General features: G+C 34.5%; 1 protein-coding gene across 1 annotated transcript in view; it reads left to right on the top strand.

Annotated features, from left to right (window-relative positions):
- The window catches only part of LOC105322288 (neural cell adhesion molecule L1-like), a 98,897-nt gene that overhangs the window by 39,757 nt on the left and 43,405 nt on the right, over positions 1-15,735 (top strand). The window lies entirely within an intron of this gene.

Genomic DNA, 15,735 nt, shown 5'->3' with positions numbered 1-15,735 from the left:
ATTAATTCTAAACAAGAATTTATGAAAGTCGTAAAATCTTTTTTGACTACGATTGCAAGAGATACGATATGACTGCTTGTTGAAATCCATTTTTATCTTATTTATTTTTATTACTTTTAAGATATAAAAAAAAAATTAAGAAACATGTCATTTTTCAAAGCATTATGCTGTTGTCCTAATGTTGTATATTAAATTTGATAAAATGAAATATATCGGAAAGGACACTATATTCCTTTTCAGTATCCTGCCTAAATTCTGTTGTGTAAATTTGTAGTGCACTTTGGTTGTTATTAACTTAACTGTTAGGGACCCCATTGGAAAATAAGCTTTTTAAAAAGGCTTTTATGGGCTATCCTTAGGTAATAAATATCAATTGTATGCCATGCAATTTATATAATAACAATATTAAACAAATTGACTCTTATGAAGTTGCATAGTGCTGTGATAATTAATGTCTGGTTTTTATTTGATATATCTTATATATGTAATCATGGCATTCTGTTATATATGTATTTAACTGAATAAAATGAAATGTAGATATTGAATAAATGTAAATAAACTGTATATAATTATAAAGTGTGGTTGATTTCTTCAATGGTATAGGCTATTGGCATTACATACATTCTTTTCTCAGAGGTAGAATTTCATTAAGTTCTCCTCATAAAATATATAAAGTAGAGCCCTTTTTTCAATATTATATTACGGAAAACCATCTACTACTAAGAAGAGATGTCGCCATTATCAAGTGCTACAAATGTATATTAGACGTCAATTAAACAACATATATCGCCTGGTCTGATTTTGTAAAATTAATCGTTACTGTCGATCAGCACATTACATAGAAGGAACAGTTACTATCCTTCCATATACTAAGGTTACCATGGTACCATGGTAACTATATGTACTTTGAGGTCAGCCCTAGCAAGTATGTATTATTTTGTAATTCATTGTAACTTAGCAAGTGTGAACATAAATAGCACCGACTGACCTCGTTGTTGTGTACGACCCATATATGGAAAAATAAACTGTACCTTCTGTGCAATGTACCGATTGAGAAAAAGCGATAAACTGAATACTAACTTTTAATGAATAATTGAAAGAGATTTAGAGAAAAATTTAAAGAGAGAAATGTAAACAAAATTAATACAAGAGGCCCATGCGCCACATTGCTCACCTGAAAAAATTTAATCATATCAGCTTTATGGAGTCATATGCAATATATTTGGACAATTAAGGCGAAGAGGTCGTATCCATTATAAAAGTATGTTAAAATTTGACCCACCCCCCATTAAGGCCCCCCACAATACCCCAAGGTTCATGGTTTGAAGAAACTTTACTATGGCCATAAGTAAGTCATCAAAAGGGCCGCCGTTATGACTTTTAAGTAAAATATTTCAAAAAGTAACAAAGTAACTTATCTCAAATTTAATATTTAGTTGCATAACTTTTTTACCTAATGACCTGTCGTACACGTTTTGGAATGGATGCATATAATCCTTGAATGTAGTGTCGTGGAAGTGAACTCCATTTCTTTCACCTTTTTAATCAGATCTCCCCAGTCTGTTTTTGATGTTGTTTATTTCTCTTTGCAAACGGGGATTTTAATTGTTCGCCACACGTTTCCTATAATCTTAAAGTCCGGTGATTGGGATGGCCAATTTAAAGATTTGATATTGATTTGTTCTTTCTGTCGTTTAGTTTCCTTTGAAGTACGTACGGGGGCATTGTCTTCTTGGAACAAATAATCGTTGTTAGGAAAATGCCGGGGTAAAACCGGCCACAAATTTCCATTTAGAATGTCGATATATTTTCGGGAAATTATATTGCCCTAAATGTGTGTAAATGTTCCGATCTCATTATGGGAAATACAAACCCAAACCATGGCAGAAAACCTAAGTTTGCAAAAGCACAATTTCTAAGTATATTCATTTTCCAATATATTTGATAAAAGATAAGAAAAAAAAATTGCCTGAAATTTTGGTGGTATCGAACCAATAACATAAAAACCTTAGATATATAAGGTTAGCATAGGGTACCCTAACCACTGAGCCATTTCAGACACAATAAATAAAGTACGCTCTTTAAACGTTATGGGTGACTATGACCACGAATTTACGGACTTGTATTATTTTTTTCAAAACGTTCAACTGTTGGGATACAAAATGATGTTTTTAATGTAAAGTGGGTCATTTCTCCTCGTTTTTGTTGATTGAAATCCGTATGTTTTCCAATAGACCTTATTAAGACTATGAGAAAAATATGGATCACAGACCCACTCTATAAAAGAAAATGCCTTCAATACGTATACGCCTGTTTGAATCAACATATTCCAAGGTTGAACATATTTATAGGTTAAAAAATCAATGATATGTTAAATATATATATTGTTTTTAATATTTTTTGTTAAAAAAATCAGATTTATTTATATTTTAATTTTTCAGTAGCTTGTCCGACTGGGTATGGGCATTTTACACGCCTTAGCCACCCATCTTCTTTCTTTTAACCATTCGGAACTAACTCGGAATACCTCACACAATTTTTCAAGGTTATCATCCTGGCTTCATTACGGCTGATGCAATGCAAAATCCCCATAGACTTTCTATTTTGTGTTTTTTGTATTGAAACCCGAAGCGGTAGTCCGTAGAGGAGGCATTTCAAAATAGATAATCTGGACATTTTTCATATCTGTGGATGAACGTAGTTTGAGCACAAAGGCAGTTGTGGAACATAGTTATTCACCACTTTCAAAATGACCGCCGAAATCGCAGGTACAGTTGGCTAAGTTAGAAATCTGTTTATTGTTTATAAATTTAAAATCTTACCTCAATATTTGGTCAGATTTCCTTTCATTCTTATAACCTCCTTCAGTCGTCCTGATATTGAATTATAGAGTTCTCTAATATAGTTTAATGGAGTGTATTTTAAATTTTTACTTTTTTTCTTTTTACTCTCCCCATAAATTATAACTTCCGATCTCTTCCAGGACGATTTTTTACATCATTATGTTTTAATTTCTTAACAATACTTTTTACAGTAGATCGTGGTATTCCTAAAGTCCTTGATAAAGGACGAGTTCACTTATGGGCCCCGGTAAAAAGTGAAAAAATGAAGATTCAAATTAAACAAATTTTTTCCCTAACATCACCTATTGATATCTATTCCATAAGAATTAACAAGTTTTAGCGCTGAATTTATTGTATATAAAAAGCACGAAGCTTTACAACATAGTAGAGTAGGGTCAGCCAACATTCGTGATTTTGTACAGTAAATCGAGGACGGGCATTCATTTCAAAGCCTTTGTTTACTGCCAGCCTAACCGAGTACAAACTTGCGGAAAAGACACAATACGCATTATACATTTAGAAAACTCCTGTGAAAATAAGAAGTTTGTACTTCATTAGGCTGGTACCAACATGGGAAAAGTTCAAGGTTATTTCCTATAGCAAGCGAAAGCTATTACCTGCGTGACCCATGTTTGAATCCACGCATGGAATAAATTATTTCAAACAATCACGTGTGTTCTATCCGGGTAGACTTTTGTCAAATTGACATGTTTTAAATCGCTTTCTATCAACTTTGTTTGGTCAGGAATGTTTGTTTGATCACTATGGTAATATGGTGCAACTTCAAAGCTTTCTTCGATTTTTTTCTTCATACGAATGCATTAAGTTTAACTCAACAAACGCGCCAATCGATCCACCAACAGAACAATGTTGATTTAAATGCCTCCTCCTTCTTATTTAAATGGACACAATACAAATAGGTTCGGTTCGATTTTTCCGTATTTGGATAATTTATAGGCATTTAAAAATCCTCAATTTTTTAAACTTTATGCTAATTTTGGTAATTTTAAGCGTGCCTATAAATCAGAAGTATCCATCAGTGCTTAACTATTACAAGAAAAAAGCAATTTGTTGATATTGTGTACATAAAGACGGCACTGAAAAAGGGCCCATTCTCTATAGCTTAATTTTGTTCACTTTGTATGAAGTAATTATGAAATTTCTTACTTCAACACTAAACGCTTTCCCTTTTCGGTCCATTTCAAAACACCCGTTGTTTTTTTAGTCCCCTGCCGGTTTTCACCGGAGGGGACTATAGCTTTCCTCTGCGTCCGTCAGTCCGTCCGTCCGTCTGTCTGTCCCACTTCAGTTTTCCACACTTTTTTTCTTTATGCGTTTGAGGAATGATATGAAATTTGCTGAACAGATTCAAAATGTCAAACTACAGATCAAGTTTACACTTTTGTAGCGTCTGGTTGACATATTTTCGAGAAATTAATTTTTTTATATTCCAATTTTTTATTGTTCGGGTTCGATATTCTGCACAACAGTGCACTGTTTTCACAATTTCCACAAACCGGTAGGGGACGTGTATTGCTTATGCAATACTCTCAGAATGCTTGTTAATGTAGTTTTGTTATGTTTTTAGTAGCATGACACTAGCTGCGACTTAAGGAGGCTGACTTTAGTTTTCATTGCATACGTTTTTGCGCACGTAAAAAACAGTGTATAAATTATATACCTTTAATGATTTTTTTTTCCGATAATATTTATAAAATTGAACACGATAAACAAAATACAAATAAAACAAGGGCAATAACTTTGTAAGTTCTGGGAGTTATCAAGCAAAGGGTCGTTTGGTACCATAACTTTTAATGGCCAATAACATAAAGAAAAAATTGTTTCAATATCTCTTGAAATAAAAAAGCTGTCCCTGGAAAAAAAGAGAAGAAAAAAAATAATAACTAGTAGACTAATTGTTCTCGAACAATTAGAGGTCTTTCCACCTCATTGTGTTTTATGTTTCAAATAAGATTGCTTCAGTAGAATAAAGTATTTTTTTAATCTGCGTAACTTCATAAAAAAGTGTCAAAAGATTAAGTATGTAATTTCTTATTGCTTGACCTTGACCTTTGACCTTTATGTCATTTTGATCTAACAAGGTAGACGCTTCAATACCAAGTGGTCCGATGTATCTATGATTATTGATTCAAAAGTTATTTGTGGATTTTTTAATGTTCGAAACTTTCAGGGGCAATAAATGCTAGAAAGGGACTTTGGACCCTTTCGGTATGAATAGACTGAAGGAGTGTCTAAGTGTATTGAATAATTAGTAAAAGTTTCAAGTCGCTATCTCTAACGGTTAATGAGTAGTAACGATAACCAGTATTTTGTACAATAGGGGCAATAACTCTATAAATGTTTCATGATAAGGGTCAAAGGGTTGTATTTTGAAATGTCTTATAATGTCCTACTACATCCATGAAAATGTTTTTCTCTACCACCCTAAACAAAAGAAATATAAAAACCCATTAATTAGGAGATTTCCAAATGTCCTTGACCTTTGACCTTTGTGTCATTTTGTTCGACCAAGGTAGACGCTTTTATCCCAAGTGGTTCAAAGTCTCTATGACAAATAATAAAAAGTTGGAAATGATTTTATAGAAATGTCAATACTTTCAGGGGCAATAACTACTTGAAGGGGACCTCAGATCATTTCGGTATGAATAGATTGAAGATTTCTCTAAGTGTATGGAAGACATTGGTAAAAGTTCCAAGTTTCTATCTCTTATGGTTTCAGAGGAGTAGCGATAACAAGCTTTTCGTAGATAGGGGCAATAACTTTGTAATTATTTAAAGGAAGGAGCCAAGGGGCAATATTTCAAAATGTCTTAAGATGTCCTATTATATCCATGGAAAAGTTTTTCTCTACCACCGTAAACAAAAGAGATATAAAAACTCATTAATTAGGAGATTTCCAGATGACTTTGACCTTTGACCTTTATGTCATTTTGTTCGGCCAAGGTAGACGCTTCCATCCCAAGTGGTCCGAAGTCTTTTTGACAAATAATAAAAAAGTTTTAATTGATTTTATAGAAAATTAAAAACTTTCAGGGGCAATAACTCCTACAAGGGAGGCTTAGATCCTTCGGTATGAATAGATTGAAGAACCCTCTATGTGTACTAAAGACATTGGTAAAAGTTTCAAGTTTCTATCTCTTATGGTTTCAGAGGAGTAGCGATAACAAGCTATTCGTACACAAGGGCAATAACTTTGTAAGTTCTGGGAGTTATCAAGCAAAGGGTCATTTGGCACCATAACTTTTAATGGCCAATAACATAAAGAAAAAAAATGTTTCAATATCTCTTGAAACAAAAAAGCTGTCCCTGGAAAAAAAGAGAAGAAAAAAATAATAATAAAAAACATAAGAACTAGTAGACTAATTGTTCTCGAACAATTAGAGGTCTTTCCACCTCATTGTTTTTTTATGTTTGAAATAAGATTGCTTCAATAGAATAAAATATTTCTTCTGCGTTACTTCATTCAAAAATGTCAAACGATTAAGTATGCAATTTTTTTTTGCTTGACGACCTTGACCTTTGACCTTTATGTCATTTTCATCTGACAAGGTAGACGCTTCAATACCAAGTGGTCCAATGTATCTATGATTATTGATTCAAAAGTTATTTGTGTTTTTATTGAATGTTCGAAACTTTCAGGGGCAATAACTGCTAGAAAGTGACTTTGGACCCTGTTGGTATGAATAGATTGAAGAAGCGCCTAAGTATACTGAATACATTAGTAAAAGTTTCAAGTCTCTATCTCTAACGGTTAATGAGGAGTAGCGATAACAAGCATTTTGTACAATAGGGGCAATAACTCTATAATTGTTACATGGTAAGGGTTAAAGTTTTATATTTTGAAATGTCTTAAGATGTTCTACTACATCCATGAAAAGCTTTTTCTCTACCATCCTAAACAAAAGAGATGCAAAAACTCATTAATTAAGAGATTTCCAAATGACCTTGACCTTTGACCTTTATGTCATTTTGTTCGGCCAAGGTAGACGTTTCCATCCCAAGTGGTCCGAAGTCCCTATGATAAGTAATAAAAAAGTTGGAAGTGATTTTAGAAAAATGTAAATACTTTCAGGGGCAATAACTACTAGAAGGGGGGCTCAGATCCTTTCGGTATGAATAGATTGAAGAACCCTCTAAGTGTACTGAAGACATTGGAAAAACTTCCAAGTTTCTATCTCTTATGGTTTCAGAGGAGTAGCGATAACAAGCTTTTCGTACACAAGGGCAATAACTTTGTAAGTTCTGGGAGTTATCGAGCAAAGGGTCATTTGGTACCATAACTTTTAATGGCTAATAACATAAAGAAAAATTGTTTCAATATCTCTTGAAATAAAAAAGCTGTCCCTGGAAAAAAAGAGAAGAAAAAAAATAATAATAACTAGTAGACTAATTGTTCTCGAACAATTAGAGGTCTTTCCACCTCATTGTTTTTTATGTTTGAAATAAGATTGCTTTAATAGAATAAAGTATTTTTTCTGCGTTACTTCCTAAAAAAAAGTGTCAAACTATTAAGTTTTCAATTTTTTTATTGCTTGACCTTGACCTTTATGTCATTTTGATCTGACAAGGTAGACGCTTCAATACCAAGTGGTCCGATGTATCTATGATTATTGATTCAAAAGTTATTTGTGTTTTTTATTGAATGTTCGAAACATTCAGGGGCAATAACTGCTAGAAAGAGACTTTGGACCCTGTCGGTATGAATAGACTGAAGAAGCGTCTAAGTATACTGAATACATTAGTAAAAGTTTCAAGTCTTTATCTCTAACGGTTAATGAAGAGTAGCGATAACAAGCATTTTGTACAATAGGGGCAATAACTCTATAATTGTCAAATGGTAAGGGTCAAAGGGGTATATTTTGAAATGTCTTAAGATGTCCTGCAACATCCGTGAAAAAGTTTTTCTCTACCACCCAAAACAAAAGAGATCTTAAAACTTATTAATTAAGAGATTTCCAAATGACCTTGAACTTTGACCTTTATATCACTTTGTTCGGCCAAGGTAGACGCTTCCATCCCAAGTGGTCCGAAGTCTCTATGATTAGTAAAGAAAAGTTAGAAGTGATTTTATAGAAATGTAAATACTTTCAGGGGCAATAACTACTAGAAGGGGGGGCTCAGATCCTTTCGTTATGAATAGATTGAAGAACCCTCTAGGTATACTGAAGACATTGGTAAAAGTTCCAAGTTTCTATCTCTTATGGTTTCAGAGGAGTAGCGATAACAAGCTTTTCGTACAAAAGGGGCAATAACTCGGTAACTATCTAAAAGAAGAAGCTAAGGGGATATATTTTTAAATGTCTTAAGATGTCCTATAACATCCATGAAAAAGTTTTTCTTTACTACACTAAATAAAAGAGATCTAAAAATTCATGAATTAAGAGATTTTCAGATGACCTTGACCTTTATGTCATTTTGTTCGGCCAAGGTAAACGCTTCCATCCCAAGTGGTCCGAAGTCTCTATGATAAGTAATAAAAAAGTTAGATGTGATTTTATAGAAATGTAAATACTTTCAGGGGCAATAACTACTAAAAGGGGGCCTCAGATCCTTTCGGTATGAATAGATTGAAGAACCCTCTAAGTGTACTAAAGACATTGGTAATAGTTTCAAGTCTCTATCTCTTACGATTAATGAGGAGTAGCGATAACAAGCATTTTGTACAATAGGGGCAATAACTCTGTTATTATTTAAAAGAAAAAGCCAAGGGGCTATATTTTAAAATGTCTTAAGATGTCCTATTTCATCCATGCAAAAGTTTTTCTCTACCACACTAGACAAAAGAGATCTAAAAACTCATTAATCAACGGATTTCCAAATGACATTGACCTTTGACCTTTATGTCATTTTGATCGGCCAAGGTAGACGCTTCCATCCCAAGTGGTCCGAATTCTCTGTGACAAATAATAAAAAAGTTGGAAGTGATTTTATAGAAATGTAAATACTTTCAGGGGCAATAACTACTAGAAGGGGGCCTCATATCCTTTCGGTATGATAGATTGAAGAACCCTCTAAGTGAACTGAAGACATTGGTAAAAGTTTCAAGTTTCTATCTCTAATGGTTTCAGAGGAGTAGCGAAAACAAGCTTTTCGTAAACAAGGGCAATAACTTTGTAAGTTCTGGGGGTTTTCAGGAACAGGGTCATTTGGTATCATAACTTTAAATGATCAATTACATGAAAGAAAACTTGTTTCAATATGTCTTATAATAAAAAAGCTGTCCCTTGGAAAATAGAGAAAAAAAATAAGAATAAACTAGTAGACTAATTGTTCTCGAACAATTAGAGGTCTTTCCACCTCATTGTTTTTTATGTTTGAAATAAGATTGCTTCAATAGAATAAAGTATTTTTTCTGCGTTACTTCATTTATAAAAAGTGTCAAACGATTAAGTCTGCAATTTTTTATTGCTTGACCTTGACCTTTGACCTTTATGTCATTCTCATCTGACAAGGTAGACGCTTCAATACCAAGTGGTCCGATGTATCTATGATTATTGATTCAAAAGTTATTTGTGTTTTTATTGAATGTTCGAAACTTTCAGGGGCAATAACTGCTAGAAAGTGACTTTGGACCCTGTGGGTATGAATAGATTGAAGAAGCGCTTAAGTATACTGAATACATTAGTAAAAGTTTCAAGTCTCTTTCTCTGACAGTTAATGAGGAGTAGCGATAACAAGCGTTTTGTACAATAGGGGCAATAACTCTATAATTGTTACATGGTAAGGGTCAAAGGGTTATGTTTTGAAAGGTCTTAAGATGTCCTACTACATCCATGAAAACGTTTTTCTCTACCATCCTAAACAAAAGAGATACAAAAACTCATTAATTAAGAGATTTCCAAATGACCTTGACCTTTGACCTTTATGTCATTTTGTTCGGCCAAGGTAGACTCTTCCATCCCAAGTGGTCCGAAGTCTCTATGATAAGTAATAAAAAAGTTGAAAGTGATTTTATAGAAATGTAAATACTTTCAGGGGCAATAACTACTAGAAGGGGGGCTCAGATCCTTTCGGTATGAATAGATTGAAGAACCCTCTAAGTGTACTTAAGACATTGGTAAAAGTTCCAAGTTTCTATCTCTTATGGTTGCAGAGGAGTAGCGATAACAATCTTTTCGTACAAAAGGGGCAATAACTCTGTAACTATTTAAAAGAAGGAGCCAAGGGTATATATTTTAAAATGTCTTCAGATGACCTATTAATTCCATGAAAAAGTTTTTCTTTACTACACTAAACAAAAGAAATCTAAAAACTCATAAATTAACAGTTTTTCAGATGACCTTGACCTTTGACCTTTATGTCATTCTGTTCGGCCAAGATGCACGATTCTATCTCAAGTGGTCCGAAGTTTCTATGACAAATAATTAAAAACGTGGAAGTGATTTTATAGAAATATAAATACTTTCAGGGGCAATAACTACTAGAATGGGGCCTCAGATCCTTTCGAAATGAATAGACTGAAGAACCCTCTAAGTGTACTGAAGACATTGGTAAAAGTTCCAAGTCTCTATCTCTTATGGTTTCTGAGGAGTAGCGATAACAAGCATTTCGTACACAAGGGCAATAACTTTGTAAGTTCTGGGAGTTTTCAAGCAAAGGGTCATTTGGTACCATACCTTTTCATGACCAATAACATAAAGAATAAATTGTTTCAATATCTTTTGAAATAAAAAAGATGTCCGAAGGAAAATAGAAAAGAAAAATTATAAGAATAATAAAAAACATAAAGAAAACAAAAGGTCTTTCACCTGAAAGGTGGAAAGACCTAAAAACATAAAGAAAACAAAAGGTCTTTCACATGAAAGGTGGAAAGACCTAATAATAATAATAATAATAATAATAAAAAACATAAGAAATACAAAAGGTCTTTCACCTGAAAGGTGGAAAGACCTAAATACAAAAGGTCTTTCACCTGAAAGGTGGAAAGACCTAAATATTAAGTTTTTTAAGGAAAAGATGTTGCAAAACAGTGGGACTATCCCCTAACGTGGAAAGGACCTTTAAATATCCGTATCGCTTGAGAGCCACATTTAAATATACTAGACAAATTACGTAGACGACTATATTTACATTGCGGGTATGATCCGTACGGAGGCAAAATAAACAAACTAATTTTATTGTAAATAAAATCATTTTTGGCAACAAATTTTGTATTAATATACTTGTGTGTGTTTTATTGATATCTCTTTGTAAGTCAAGCTTGTAAAATAATGTTTGTGTGCATGTAAGGGGGTGCTCATTAACAACCATGGTCAAAATACTTTGTCATGTTACAGATGGTAATTTGCATTTGTGCACAGCAGGGTCACTGGGGGATAGGTTTCAAGATTGTTAAACATCTTGGATAAATTAACATGTCCAGCATCCAATCATCTTTTGTAATAAACTGTTGTCTTATCAGAACCTGGCACATTTAAATTCTCTCATTCTTATTTTCTCTGATTTTGCTGCTGGATGTAAATTTTTCCATGAACTTTGTTTTACCCACCCAGCTACACCCTTTACATATGCACGCACATTATATCATAGTCAAATATTAATTTTGTTTTAACTTTCATTGAGTATTTGAATTATTGTGAGTTGGCGGTTTTTAACCCCATCTTTGCAATTTACAATGTAATTTGTCATTTATTCAATGATTTTTTCTACTTTAATTTATTGTTTTCAATTTAAACAATACAAATTGGGTTCATTGAATAAACGACCTTTAACGCATTCCAATCTGTTGTTCTATTTCACTGCAAATGAACTTGGACTCATTGGAAGATTTTGGATTCAGTTACTTGTATTACCAGGCTGAAGCTAGCAGCCACTAACAGCAGCCCCTAGCCCGTAGTAGCTAGCAACCAATAAGGAAATTCATCAAAGTACTGAGAGTACTCGAACAGAAATGTATATTTTACTTAATTATCGACAAATTTTAATAAATATCAAAATGATTAATGCTCAATAATTTGTACGAGCATTGACGACTTCCAAATCAGTAAAGCTCGCCTGGATAAGAGTTATAAATGCGTCTTTGTTGGATAGACGCGAAATACGTCTATCCGGGTTTTTAGTTATGAAAATGGTGTTATCCTAACTGTAGTCTTATTGATACAAATAGAAAAACTATATGCATCGTATAAAGTGATATGCAAACGTGTTATGATATAAACGCCATGATAAATAAAAGTAAATTAAAAGGCAAAAAACGATACAAATACAATAAAACCCCAAGACAATCCAGTGTTACAAAATAATTTGTTTACATCGTAGTTGAACATGTGCGTGTTTAAAAATTTATCCTCGGGCCTTTTCACTCCCCCAGAAACAACATCAATGGAAAATTAAAAAGACATCGTAACTATTATTACGAATATAAGACAATAGAACAGAATATAATTTTATTCTCATAAAAAAATTATCTTATGTAGGAGTCAAAAACAGCGAAAATCATCAGGTAAAATTGGGATTATTTTCTCTCAGCCATGTTTTGACGTGAACCTTCGAAGAATACAACAATGACAATGAAAAGAGTCGTTTTGGCTAACCCAAACTTTGTCATATTTCAGCATTTCACAATGATATAGGGGTGAAAGGCGGGCCATTATCTCTTTTATCTTTGAAGTGTGCATCAAACGGATACCAGGGCAGTGTAGGGGACCTATGGTGCTATTATTTCCCGGTCTCAAATTTGGGCTGTAAGGGTACCACCAAGTGGCTCCCAGGGGTTCTGGCTGATTTCAAGGGTTTATATCTCACTTGAGGTTGACCAGAAGAACTTGGAAATACTAGGATTAAGTAGAGGACCTCAAGAGGTATTGATAATAAGCCTTTAAGGGCACCTATAACCCCTGCAAGGGTTCAGTTAGCTCACCCGAACTTTGTCATATTTCAGCATTTCACTATGATATAGGGGTGAAAGGCGGGCCATTATTTCTTTTATCTTTGAAGTGTGCATCAAACGGATACCAGGGCAGTGTAGGGGACCTATGGGGCTATTATTTCCCGGTCTCAAATTTGGGCTGTAAGGGTACCACCAAGTGGCTTCCAGGGGTTCTGGCTGATTTCAGGGGTTTATATCTCACTTGAGGTTGACCAGAAGAACTTGGAAATACTAGGATTAAGTAGAGGACATCAAGAGGTATAGATAATAGGCCTTAAAGGGCACCTTTAACACCTGCAAGGGTTCAGTTAGCTCACCCGAACTTTGTCATATTTTAGCTTTTCACAATGATATACTGTGAAATCATTAAAATTCGTGGTGGCTCAATTTTCGTGGTATTCATGGGTACCCCTTGCCCACGAATTTACATCCTCAGCGAAAACTAATTATTAAAGATTTAGTTTACCTACTCAAACTGAAAACTGACACATCCACGAAACTACATCCCACAAATAAGCAAAAAATCCACATTCCACGAAAATTGGCCCCCACGAAATTAAATAATCCAAAGGACATGTAGTGGTGAAAAGTGGTCCATTATCTACCTTATCTTTGAAGTGTGCATCAAACGAATACCAGTGCAGTGTAGGGGGCATATGGGGCTATTGTTTCTCGCTCTCAAAGGGCTGTAGGGGTACCACCAAGTAGCTCCCTGGGGTTCTGGCTCATTTCAGGGGTTTATAACTCCATTGATTTTTATTTTTAAAAACTTGGAAACACTTAGGGTTAAGTAGAGGATTTCAGAAGGTACTCATGACAATCGTGAAAAAGCGCATATGTCCCATAAAAGGGTCGATTGAACTCACCCGAACATTGGCATATTTAACATCTTCCCCATTTGATTGTGAAATGCTAAAATATGACAAAGTTCGGGTGAGCTAAATTGACCTTTTTGAGGATCATATGAGCTTTTTAACACTTGTTATTAATACCACTTGAGGTGTTTTACTTAACCGTAGTATTTTAAAGCTCAAATTCAAGTCAAATATAAACCCCTGAAATGAGCCAGAACCCCTGGGAGCCACTTGGCGGTACCCCTACAGCCCAAATTTGAAACCGGGAAATAGTAGCCCCATAGGTCCTCTATACAGCCCTGGTGTTTGCTTGATGCACACTTCAAAGATAAGGTAGATACTGGACCACTTTTCACCCCTGTATCATTGTGAAATGCTAAAAATGCAAAGTTCGGGTGAGCTAACTGGACTTTTGCTGGGGTCATAGGTGCCCTCTATTGCTAATTATGAATACCTTCTGAGGCCCTCTACTTAACCCTAGTGTGTCCAAGTTATTGATCACTCAAGTCAGATATAAACCCCTGAAATGAGCCAGAACCCCTGGAAGGCACTTGGCGGTACCTCTACAGCCCAAATTTGAAACCGGGAAATAGTAGCCCTATAGGTCTTCTATACTGCCCTGGTATTGGTTTGATGCACACTTCAAAGATAAGGTAGATAATAGACCACTTTTCACCCCTATATCATTGAAAAGTGTTAAAAATACAAAGTTCGGATGAGCTAACTGGACTTTTGCTGGGGTCATAGGTGCCCTCTAACGCTTATTATGAATACTTCCTGAGGTCCTCTACTTAATCCTAGTGTTTCCAAGTTATTGTGATCAAACTCAATTCAGATATAAACCCCTGAAATGAGCCAGAACCCCTGGGAGCCACTTGGCGGTACCCCTACAGCCCAGACTTGAGACGGGAAAAAGTAGCCCTATAGGTCCTCTCTGCTGCCCTGGTATTCGTTTGATGCACACTTCAAAGATAAGGTAGATAATGAACCACTTTTCACCCCTATATCATTAAAAAAATGTTAAGAATGCAAAGTTCGGGTGAGATAACTGGACTTTTGCTGGGGTCATAGGTGCCCTCTAACGCTTATCATGAATACCTCCTGAGGCCCTCTACTTAATCCTAGTGTTTAAAAGTTATTGTGATCAAACTCAAGTAAGATATAAACCCCTGAAATGAGCCAGAACCCCTGGGAGCCACTTGGCGGTACCCCTACAGCCCAAATTTGGGACTATAATTTTATGTTCGAGTACTCTTAGTACTTTGATGAATTTCCTTATTGGCTGCTAGCTTATACGGGCTTAGAGGCTGCTGTTAATGGCTGCTAGCTTCATCCTGGTCTACGAAAAATATTATCGTAACCGTTCAACAAAATATCATTATCACAAACATTAGAGTTTAAATGTGTTTCAGTAAAACAAAGAATGTCAAAATCTGAGAGAAAAGTTTCTAAACTTTGTATTTTATGGCGAATACTCCTAATACTGAGATGAAATAAACATGTATCTAACGTGTGTATTTGACACCCTGTGGGACCCGGGTTTACTTCAATATCACCTGAAATTATATGGAGCAAAAGAAGAACCTGAAACCAAGAATGTAAATATGTAATATTTTCTATTAAAGTTTTCTGTATATGTAGATGTTTTAAACCTTTTTTACAGCACATTAGGAAAACTAAAAACAAATATTTGATATTGAAGAGAGTATTTACAAGCTTTTCCGCTTTTAAATCACCTCTGATTTTACAATAATATTGAATTCTAATTGTGGCTCTGTTTTGTACAATAGTGTTACCTGTCATTAAATAAAGTGATTTGGAAAAAGTGAATAAAAGGATGTTTGAGCCGCTTAGGAAAAGTAAAAATAGGGGACTTCTGACGAATTTGCGCTAAGAGTACAAAACTGTCTACGTATGTGCATGCAAATCGAAACTATGAGAGAACACCGCAATTGAAAAGACACTGTACTTAACGACCATGGCCTTTGTTGCGTAAATTCAATACAAAAGTTGAAGGTAAAAACGCAGTGAGCAAATACTTGAGAGAGTCTGTCCAAACAAAAAAAGAATGCAAAGTGAAAAACAAGAAAGGAATTTAGAATTTGGTATTTTTTATATATGAGGTAGAACATGTTGTAACTAATTAAGT

The sequence above is a fragment of the Magallana gigas genome, chromosome 5 (genome assembly GCF_963853765.1).
Source record: "Magallana gigas chromosome 5, xbMagGiga1.1, whole genome shotgun sequence".
NCBI classification, from domain to species: domain Eukaryota; kingdom Metazoa; phylum Mollusca; class Bivalvia; order Ostreida; family Ostreidae; genus Magallana; species Magallana gigas.
The sequence above is the reverse complement of the archived record's forward strand: the minus strand, read 5'-3'. Positions and strand labels throughout refer to the sequence as shown.